This window comes from Apus apus, chromosome 11, assembly GCF_020740795.1.
Source record: "Apus apus isolate bApuApu2 chromosome 11, bApuApu2.pri.cur, whole genome shotgun sequence".
Taxonomy (NCBI): Eukaryota; Metazoa; Chordata; class Aves; order Apodiformes; family Apodidae; genus Apus; species Apus apus.
In genome coordinates this window covers 17,879,501-17,889,807 of record NC_067292.1, presented here as the reverse complement: position 1 = coordinate 17,889,807, position 10,307 = coordinate 17,879,501, and the positions used below count along the sequence as shown (strand labels likewise).

At 40.8% G+C, this 10,307-nt stretch overlaps 1 long non-coding RNA gene across 2 annotated transcripts; it reads right to left on the bottom strand.

The window, feature by feature from the left end:
* Positions 1–546: 546 nt before the first annotated feature.
* On the bottom strand, positions 547–9,579 carry LOC127389212 (uncharacterized). Of its 2 annotated transcripts, none has more exons than XR_007890584.1 (4): positions 9,444–9,579; positions 4,306–4,372; positions 2,387–2,504; positions 547–771 (listed from the first exon to the last, which is right to left on the bottom strand). It is a non-coding gene; the product is annotated as an uncharacterized LOC127389212 (long non-coding RNA). The 2 variants fall into 2 exon arrangements; XR_007890585.1 differs by lacking the exon at positions 9,444–9,579 and adding an exon at positions 6,367–6,443.
* Between the last annotated feature and the right edge of the window lie 728 nt (positions 9,580–10,307).

The following is a 10,307-nucleotide window of genomic DNA, read 5'->3' as shown; positions in this document are numbered from 1 at the left end:
AAAAGTATGAGATTCACTTATCTTTTCTTCCTGTTTTATTGCAAGCACTATCATCCAGACCAGTTAAGTGCTCAAATAAAAAGCTTATATATAGATTTCTAGCATGACTTGACTTTATTTCTATTCACAGCTGTCACAGTATGCAGTTGACTAACAATAGTAACTTCTTTACACCAACTAACAAAAACATTCTATTGCTGCACTGATTTAAGGGGCTTTAGAAGGCTTCAGATTTTTACAGAGAAGACTTTTCTAACCCACTAGTCTCTAGGGTCATTCACTAAGGTGTAGCACACTATATTCCAGCTGGCATCTGAGGAATCCACATTGCTACCACATCAGGTACAAATAGATTCATCAGTAGAAACTACCAATGAAATTAATTTGCAAAGGTTTCTTCTGTTTTTTAAACTTCTTCCTTCTAAAAATATAAAAGAAAAGTTTAGTCTCTAATTAACATAATCCAGAAAAGAGACTAATCTAGCAAGACACACCAAATCATGTAGCAAAAACAAAATTATACAGCAGCTTGTGAAAACTTTAATTTGGGTTTTTTATTGCTTTTATTCAAATGAGACCCATGAAATCAAGGATTGTCTTTAGATAAAGGATCAATTCTTGCAAAAGCACAGGGGTAGAGCACTACATATGCTTTTATATGAATGAGCCTTGCCTATAGTATGGTAGCTAGGTAGATCATTCCATATCAGCATGTGGGTAGGAATTCAAAACCCTGCATCACTCAGTCCCCGCTTGTGAGAAGGTTTTGGCCTGCAAAAAAAAAAGGACAGACTTCACTAGCAGTCATTCATATTCAAGTATACCTCAAGTCATACCCTGCAGACCAAAGTATCAACAACCCTGGGTGAATTTGTTGCCCAGTTCAGTGTGTTTCCCTTTAGGTAAGCCACAACACAGTTCTCAGAACTCCAACAAGTTGATGCCATGTTTTACTAGGGTAAAATTTGAAGAACATGGCAGGAATCACAGGCAGAACCACAGCTCTGTTCTGGGGGAACATTTCACACCTAAACTACTCCCTGTTGCAAAAAAAAAAAAACACCTTCCTTGTTACCAATTGACTTTTCACCTCAGGTCATTACATTCTACCCATCCATGTCCTACTGACACAACCTGCCAGATACCCCTGATTCTGCTGTCTCCTGATTTAGGGGAGCTTAACAAGTAAGATCCCTCTGGTGTCAGAATTCTGCTGCTGACAGCTTATGGCAAAACACTTACAGTACCTCTCCAGCCTCCCACCCTCCCTTCTGGCCAGGCTTAAGTTGTACCATCACTCTGCCAAATTATCATGACATACTACATTGTTTCACACATTAGAACTTCATGTTCTGTTGTTTTTTCCATAGAGGGCCACTCCCAGTGTCATCCTCCATGAGCCTCAGTAGTGCTTTGATGCTTTGGTGTTTCTTTCATCTGTGGCAGAACAAATTAAATTCTGCATGTTTTCTAAGGGAACATTAAGTGCTTCACCCATCCTTCCAGTGCAGATCATTCAAGCTAAGGCAAAATCCCAAATCTGAGCATTAGGAGACCTGACTAAGTGTTTTGGGTCTGCATGATCCCCAGGCAGTACCTGAAATCCAGCTTCTCTCTGCTACTGCCAAAAGCATCTCCACCTTTTGCACACAGGAAAACTTGCACTTACAAAACTATGTATTAGTTTACCCACCAAAACCAGAACCCACATACTTAATGATAAATGGTTTGACATCAATACTGAAACATTTTATCTGGTTTCCTTTTGCTTCCACTAAAGGACCCCACATTGGTCACCAACACTATAACCTGGCCTCACATCAGCAAGATGCTCCCTGCAGATATCTTGGCAGCCTCCAAATCAGAAGATGAAAGCTGTGGCCACACCATCTGACAACAGCTGGATCTCCAAGTACATTTTCTCTGCTAAATGACAGGGGTAAAAAAAGCCATGGGGTATCCCAGCTAACTGCTAGGCTTGACAGAAAAAGCAGCTTAGACAACTTTGCAAGTGTAAGACCCAGTTCTGCTCAAAGTTGTTCTTGTGACTTCTACACGTGGTTGTGCTTTCACATGGCTTCCTCTAAAGAAAGATTTGGCCCAGAGCATGTGCCCTACTTTCCTGTGTCCCTGCCAAGGCTGTATGTGCCCTGTGTTCACATTACTTTTGCAGTGTTTAGGCAGCTGGGTCCAAGGGTAGAGAAGTAAAGATTCACAGCACCTATTTGTTATTCAAAGGAACATTGACCTCACAATCTGACAAAGAATTGATTTTGTATTAGTAACCTGGAAGATTGTTTGAGGAAAGTAAAAAACAAAACCTCACACTTTGCTGGAAGTATTTTAAAACAGTAAATTCTGCTTTTCACTGCTCTCAACTCATTACCTTGAAAATCATTCTTTGTTCTAAAAGAGCTGTCTTGCTAAATCAATGACATCAAAGTTTTTCACCAGCTTTCGTTGTCCAGAGGCTTCAGCAAATTCCACCACTGTCTTGAAAACACCTGTTAAGAAATAAAATTCATGAGGTGAGACTCAAATGACCAGGCAGGGTTATGAAGCTTGACTGTCTGCATTCATGCTGCCATATCTTTGGCTACTCTGCAGTTAAGACTTAAGTGGGTATTCAAGTGCATACTAAGAATGCCTTATTGGGAGATCTCACTTCTCTATCATTGCTAAAGGAACAATAATTGAGAACATTAGCAGAGATCTAGCTAGTCTGTATGAAGACACCTTGAAAAAGATGTTCCTAGCAAGGACAAAGTAGCCCACTATACTGTGAGATACCAGTATCTTGCAAAAATACAGTCACTCTGAGTTCACAATAAGGGTCTGGGGAGGATAGCCAAGTTTGTGATTTCTACCTCCCAGCACACACTTCCTTCCAAAAACTAGTAGGATGCAAAGAGGTGCAGTTCTCAATGTACTACAGCCATGCTTGTTTCCCCTGAAGGACTTTGCAGATTCCCCAAGTGCTACATGCAGGGCAAGCTCAGCTCCCATGCACTGCACTCAGACCTCCATCATGATCTCAACACTGAGGTGGTTTGCAGAAAAAGTAAACACTTTCATTTCAAACAAACAGCAGCTATGACCTAGTCAAAGATTAAACTCCACATGAAGCTCTTAGGGAATTCTCTTCTTATCTTAATGTCAATATATGAATAAATATTTGCATTATTTGAGGATAGCTGGATCACTTCAAGACAAGACTTCAGCCTCTGCAATCTTACAGCCTGTGTTCAGTTATGTTCTTTTTTAATCTATACTGGCATTTGGCAACTGATAGCCTAATTTAATAACTCCTGTATCATATTACGATGTGTCAGACTTAGCAACTTGGCAAGCACATGCCCCAAAGCAGAAAATATACCACAAAAGCCAATGCACAATTTCTTGACTGTAATAACCAATAGAGGAAAAAAACCTGGAAGTAGGAGGTACAGCCTGTGAGTACCAGGGATCTTTTCTGTGCATATTACTCCTAAAGGCAAAAGAGTGATTTTCAAATACAAGTGGGTAATTCAAAACTGGAAAAGCAGCATGTAACATGATGCATTTAATTCAGTGGCACAAAATTTCATAAACATGGCTGCAGAAAGCCTTTGGAGATTCTTGGACTCATTTCCTTGCCACAGCTTAAGCAATTCTACAGCTCTTCAGCCTAACAGTAAAGTCCTTTTCCTTCACTTTATCAAGAATCACTTAAAGATGAGAATTTAGCTTTCCTGAAAGACTTAGACACATGTACAGCTAAGGGCACTCAGAGCTAATATAGCCATCATCAATAGCCTCAAAAATCAGCATTTCTGCAGCAGAGCACAACAGTCTTCAGCTGTGTTTAGAAAAGGACTCTCCTAGAGTTATCCCACAACTTCCCACTCTCAGCATTTATCTTCACCTTCCCCTCAAGCAGCTGATATTGACCATCAGAGGTAGAAGCTACTTAGATCCTAATCACCAGTTCTGATGTTCCTGACTCACTTTTTCCTTCTGCTGCAACTTTAAAAGTCTCTAGGAAATTCTAAGATATTTTAGCATGCAAGTCTGTTTCTCAAGGGTTTTCATGCACATTGCAAGATCAGCTGAAGTGATATATTCAAACATAAGTCTCTTAGACCCCATTTTCCCCCCACAGTAGCACCACGTGCTCCAACACTGACTGCCAGGAGTGAAATTTAAACTCCCTTGCCACTGTTCTACATAAAACTGGACCAACTGGTATCTTTTTCAAAGACAATCTTATCACTTAGTAATGCATTAAAGTGTAACAAAACTATTTCATAGGTCAAAGTTTCTCACCTGTAATCAACAGCTCCATTTCTAGACTCATTTAAGGAGGCTGGAACATGGAAGGAACTGCCATTTGCTGTAAAATAGAATAGAATGTGCTATTTTGAAACACATGTATATATTTCCAGGATCATTTATATTGTTTAGGAACATAAAAATGCTCCCTATGAACTCTGAAAACATTTGGCACAGAGAATTTGCAGGAAAGAACAAGGCAGGATTTCTGCACAAGAATAAAGCCATTCAGTTACTAATTCCCAAATCCACTTGTTTTGAGAAATGCCCAACATTTGTGTCATTCCCCATTTAGCTGACAGTCATCCATTTTTTGCACATGTCAAAGCTTAAAGCTGATCACAGGTCAATGAAACAAGTGTACAGTTCTTCTGTAGCAAGAATTAACTTTCAATATATCTATTTAGCATCTAACTGAATAAGAACCAGAACCCTAAAGATGTTTTTCAAGTTGCTTTTTTTGGGAGAAATTTCACTAGAAGTGTCTTCTTTCCTCCTCCTCCATAGCTATTTTACCAAAAGCTTACTACTCTTGTTTCAGGTGTATTTTTTGCTTGAATTACATTAAGTTTGGTGTCCCACTCCTTTTTCCACATGTGTCTATCAATTTCTAGACTAGGGATTAGAGACTCCAAATTAGCACTATGCCCTTGCCAATAATTATTCTATACAGAGAACTTACTTATAATCTGCTCACATTTCTGGCAGCTGTCAGACCAGCTGCAGCATGCTCCAATTTTATTTTTCCCCAGCAAAAATGTCCCAAGCTAGGATGAAAAGAAGGATGTGTTTCTGGTTTCCTGGTCAATATTTGTTTTGATTGTGAAAATGCTACATTTGAATCATCAGAACCTCTACCAAAGAGCCTGAGGACTGTAATGTTAAGTGACCCTTTACCTCAAGGCTGAAGCCATGCAGCAGAGCTGTGACAATAAAGTACCTGGCTTGCTCTGTTTATCAGTCCAGACTGATGTGCTCAGCAGGGTAGAAGGTGACCAGGAGCATAGACTATCAATTCCCTGGCAGCTCTGCCCAGGGTGTTATCTAAGGCCTTTTTTTGCACTCCTGACAGCCTCAAGGTTAACATTCAAGGCTGTCAGCAATCACTGTAGATCAGAGCTATCCTGCCATGTCATGGGGAGCCATGTCCTTGTCTCTGCTGTTGCAGTTCCCTGTGCCTGAACACATGTCTGAGTTTCACACTAGTAAACACTCACCACATCTGCACTGCCTGGAGGGACACAAACTGACTCCAAGGATCCATCCAGCCTAGTGTCCCACCTTCAGCAGTGTGCATTAGCCCACTGAATGAACCACAGAAATGAACAGGACATACATGTAATGCTTGTGTCTTCCCCTACCTCTGGGTTTCACAGCTGAGAGAAGTGGCTGAAATCTGCAAGCTTAGTTCACTCACTAGTGCCTTCTTTGTTTCCATCTGGTTCCTAGTGATTCCACATATGGCCTCTAATAGAATCAGCATGTTGAAGGGATATTTCACAACTGATCCCTCTCCTCACTGCCCAGCTCTATCCCTTGCAGTCTTCTGATTTATTCCCAATACAGAAGCTGTTCCACTCCTTATATCAACCTGTTTTGCCTCCTCTAGACCTCCTCCACATCTCTCATATCCTAAGAAAACAGCACATTGTCCAGTAATCTAAGCACATGAACTACACATTTGTGCAGCAGCCTTCTGGTTTGGTCTCCATCCTTTTCTAGCACTTAATTTGCTTCACTACCAGTTGGCACTGACCTTACCATTCCACAGGACTATTTTTCATTACCTTAAAGTTCAAGCTAACCTCTACTGACTGCTCTTCCTTGCCTGGACCTGTACCAGAGGGTGAGACAACACATAGGAATTGTGCAAAACTGAAATAATGCCAGTATAGAAGCATTGCACAGCTTGTTCTTCAAACCAATGCAGTCACACACATGGCTGATAAAAAGCAAAGTGGAAAGCCTAGGAGACTTTCTGGATACTTCTTGTTCACACAGAAACCTCAACAAATTAACTGAAGGGCGAGTTCGTGGGAGGATGCATGTTCTCACCTTGTACCCTAGGAGGGAGGTGGCCTTAGGTAAATAAAATAGAAGCATGAAAAGCTCATATTGAACTTGATCCCCTGGTCTGATCTTCATCTGCTCTCATTCTCTCACCTGGGAAAAAATACGTGAAGAGCTTATGCAACCTCACTCCTAGGTTTGCCACAGGAGTGACTATTATCTACACATTTGAAAGAGACAAAGCACATGCAGAGCCAGTGAATGCACTGAACCTCAGCTAATCCAGAACAGACAATGGATATTAAGCAGCACCAAGGTAACATGCAAGGCTTCTGAAGTACTCCCCACATTTAGTGCCACAGGGAAACAGACAAGGCTGTTGAGCCTGGGAGAGACAAATCTTCCTCATGTCTGCTGCCCACGCTGCAGTGTTAACCCCCCTTCCACGTGCTGGCCTGTGAGAAACAGCAGCCCGTTCTGCTGGCCTTCCTGCCAGTTTTGCTTCTCCATTTCAGGCCAACAATCCCAATATACAACTGAAGTCACTGGTGTCCTGCATAATTCTCCATCTCCTGGCCTACCTTACAACTTCTTTCCCCAACCCTTCCTCAGCCCTATGGAACCCACTGAATTAAGAGATTCTCCATTAGTCCCCAGGAAGGAATCCAGCCAGGCATTCATCAAGATCTCAGCAGCAGCAATAAGCCATGTGCCATTTGACAATTTGCTCACACTTGATGTCCTTAATATGGAAAGCTGCAACAGAAACCCAAATTCCTAGATTTCTGGCACTCAGCATTCAAAGCATTGCAAACTCAGTGCCTCCAAAAAAAAAAATCAAGTTGCATCCCCTGTCATTGGCATTGTCTGTGCCACTCAGGAATTCAGCTCCTGGCCCAGAACCACTCCAGCTTGCTGACTTCAAAATGCAACTCTAAAAGACCTGTTGAGACTAAAAATTTTACCAGATACTTTTAATTTGCAATGGAAAGAAGGCTAAGACTCCAGAGTTGAAAACTGAGTTTCTGGACAAATGTTTTCCACTGACAGTACTGTTGAAAGAATTGCAGCTCAGTGGAAGAAGTCATCATTTTAGTTGCACCTAAATACTATGAAATTTTAACACCAAGAAAGTACATTGTTTCTTCATTTACATGATTTTAATAATGTAAACATTTAAGATTAAAAACCCAATGAAAGTAACATGCTTCACTTTTCTCACATCACTTAGCAAAACCACTACCATTAGTGTACATAAGTACACCTGACACTATTCATCTCTTCACTTGAGCCTGTGGATAAAAAAATCAACTAGGAGCACAACAATACTGGGAAATAAATTGCAATTTATGCAGGTTTTTTTAAATTACTTTCCTCTTTTGCTTCATAATTTTAATTTGAATTTAAGCATACATGTGATTACAGAAGAGCAGCTGTGCTTGTGCTTAAGGGTAGGCATGTGATCAAGTACTTTTGCTGAGGAAAGGATTTGTTTCAGCACTTGGGATCCTCATGCTTTTTGCTGAAAAAAAGCTTTATACTTCAGGTCAAATGTCAGGGCAGTCAGTGGCCTTAAGGCAGAATGGGACAAAGTAGCTTCAGCAAAATAAGAGTTTCATAAAGAATCAGAGGGATAGATAAATGTATCTTTTCACCTGTGTTAATACAAACAGTTACTACAGAACATAATTTTAGAAAATGTGGAAAATACGAACTGCAGGACTCTGAGCACCACTTCACCTTGGGATGCTTTCAAACCCTGAAAGTGAAGCGCATTCAATATAAAAGTCTTGATGGTCTTCTTCCTGCTCTGGCATTTGGGAAAGCATAAACAAACCTGTCCTGCTGCCACAGTACTGCTGTTAGTCTTGGAACACTATTAAAAGTCAGGGTGTCGTAACAACCTTTGTTCCAAGAATGCACTCAAAGGTGGCACAGTTCATCACAAAACAAAAGAGGCAGTAGAAAAAAGTCCAAATAAATGAACATATAATGGCAGAAATCCTCTTACAAAAGAATAGGAGAATTACATAACTTAAGGAAAGCCTCTAATCTTACCAGGTTGTCAGTCTGGCCCATGTGTACCTCATAGGCTGGGTGTCACAAAGGCTTTCAGTCTTTTAAAAAGTTCAGAGATTAAGTGTCTGCTGGGTAATTGCCATTGCAGAGCTAGGAGTGAACCCAGATCTCCTGGCTTGTGCTTCAACTACAGGGTTACTCTAGCACAAAACTATCCACATTTCTTGCTGTACTGCAAGAGAATAACTTGTCACACCTTTGTGCCTGATCATAAATACCAAGCACCTCATTAAAAAGTGCTGAAACTTGCTAATGTGACAGACTAAGCAATTTGTACCAGCACCAATTCATTTTTAATTACAGAATGTGATCCCTCAAGAAGGAATGCACATCTGCATGCTGTGAGTGGGGTTTTTTGACCTGAGATGGCTCTGCAGTCTCCTAAAGCATCCAGCATCCTTTAACACCCCCAAGCACTGTTCAGGTGTTCTGCTGTAAACAGGCATCTCTTCTATTAAAGTTGCTAAATCCTTCAGCATCAGCAGGAGAGATCACACCTTATAGCAGCCATCCTTGCTGAAAATCCCAGAAATTCCTGTATAATTATAGGAACAGTCTGACTTGGATATTCCAGCATCTTTACAGTTACATTACTTTTCAGTTTCACATCTCTAATCTGTTGCAATCTTCTCTAAAACTGCCATTTCTACAAAAACTGTTTTCCAATGCAGAAGCATTGGTTTCCTAATATATATGGGGATAACTAAAACAAACAGCCTATTACAGCAAGTTCATTGAACTTTGTTTTAAAACTATTTGTGTGCTGCATTTATTCTGGAGGCATGTTTGCCCCACAGGTTCTGATCTTATCTTTAGCCTCTACTGAGAAATTACTTCCATGAACTTTGGAAGGTCAACTTGTTAAACATCTATCCACTCCCCCCCCCTCCTAATCTGCTAGAAATAATAATTAACTTAATTTTCTGAGAAGGGGATGGTGACTTTGCTACCCAATTCATGTTATGTATTTCAGATTACTCATATACTGCAACTATGCTGCCTCCAAGGGTTTTTCCCTACAGAAATTCCTTACTGAAACTTACCACCAGATGTTTGTTTGTTTTCTGTTTCTTCAGCCAAGAGCCAACTAATATTCTAACACTTGCAAGAGATGGCTTCATGCCCTGGTGCAGGTATCAGCTTGTCAAAAGCAACATGCCACAAAGCAGTGAGCTTGTGTTTGGGACTCTGTTGGGAAATGAAACAATCGAGTCAGGCAGAATTCCATACCAAAAGATTCTGCCAAAGTCTTTGGAAATCAGTTGCCCAATATTACTTCAGGGATAATACTGACATACTCACTGGAGCAGAGCAAGTATTTCAGCAGCCTGCTGAAGGAGCGTTTGGTGCATCAAAAGAATGTACCTAGCACAGGAAGGCAGGTTCACTAGTTAGAGCTGGTACAGGGAGAAAGAGAGCCTCAAGGGGAATAAACCTATCTCCTGCTGATTAGATGCAACAATCCCTTGGAGGAAACTTGCTAGTTACAGCAGCAACCAGCTTCCACCAGTGGAGAGAGGTATCACACAAGACATCCTATTCCTCAGGACGTTGCTCACCACAGAATCACTCTAAAAACTGAAAGAGAGATGAGTGTTTTGCAATGGAATAACACTAGCCCACATCTGCAGAGATGCCTTGACTGCTGAGGAAATCACCTGCTGGGAGGCCAGCAGGTCCCCTGCATCCCTCTAACTCAAACCTAAAACCTTGCTGATTTGTTTGTATAAACTCCTAAACAAAGCTGTTTTGAAAGAACTCCAACACAAACACTGTCTGAGCAATACATGAAAACAAGCCTGAATTTCAAGTTTATAGAGTTTCATTTTAACAGCCTAGTATCAGCTATCATGAAGGAGTTCTTCCTGACTGAGTATCCGTGATGGATTAAAGGGAATTTGTAAGCT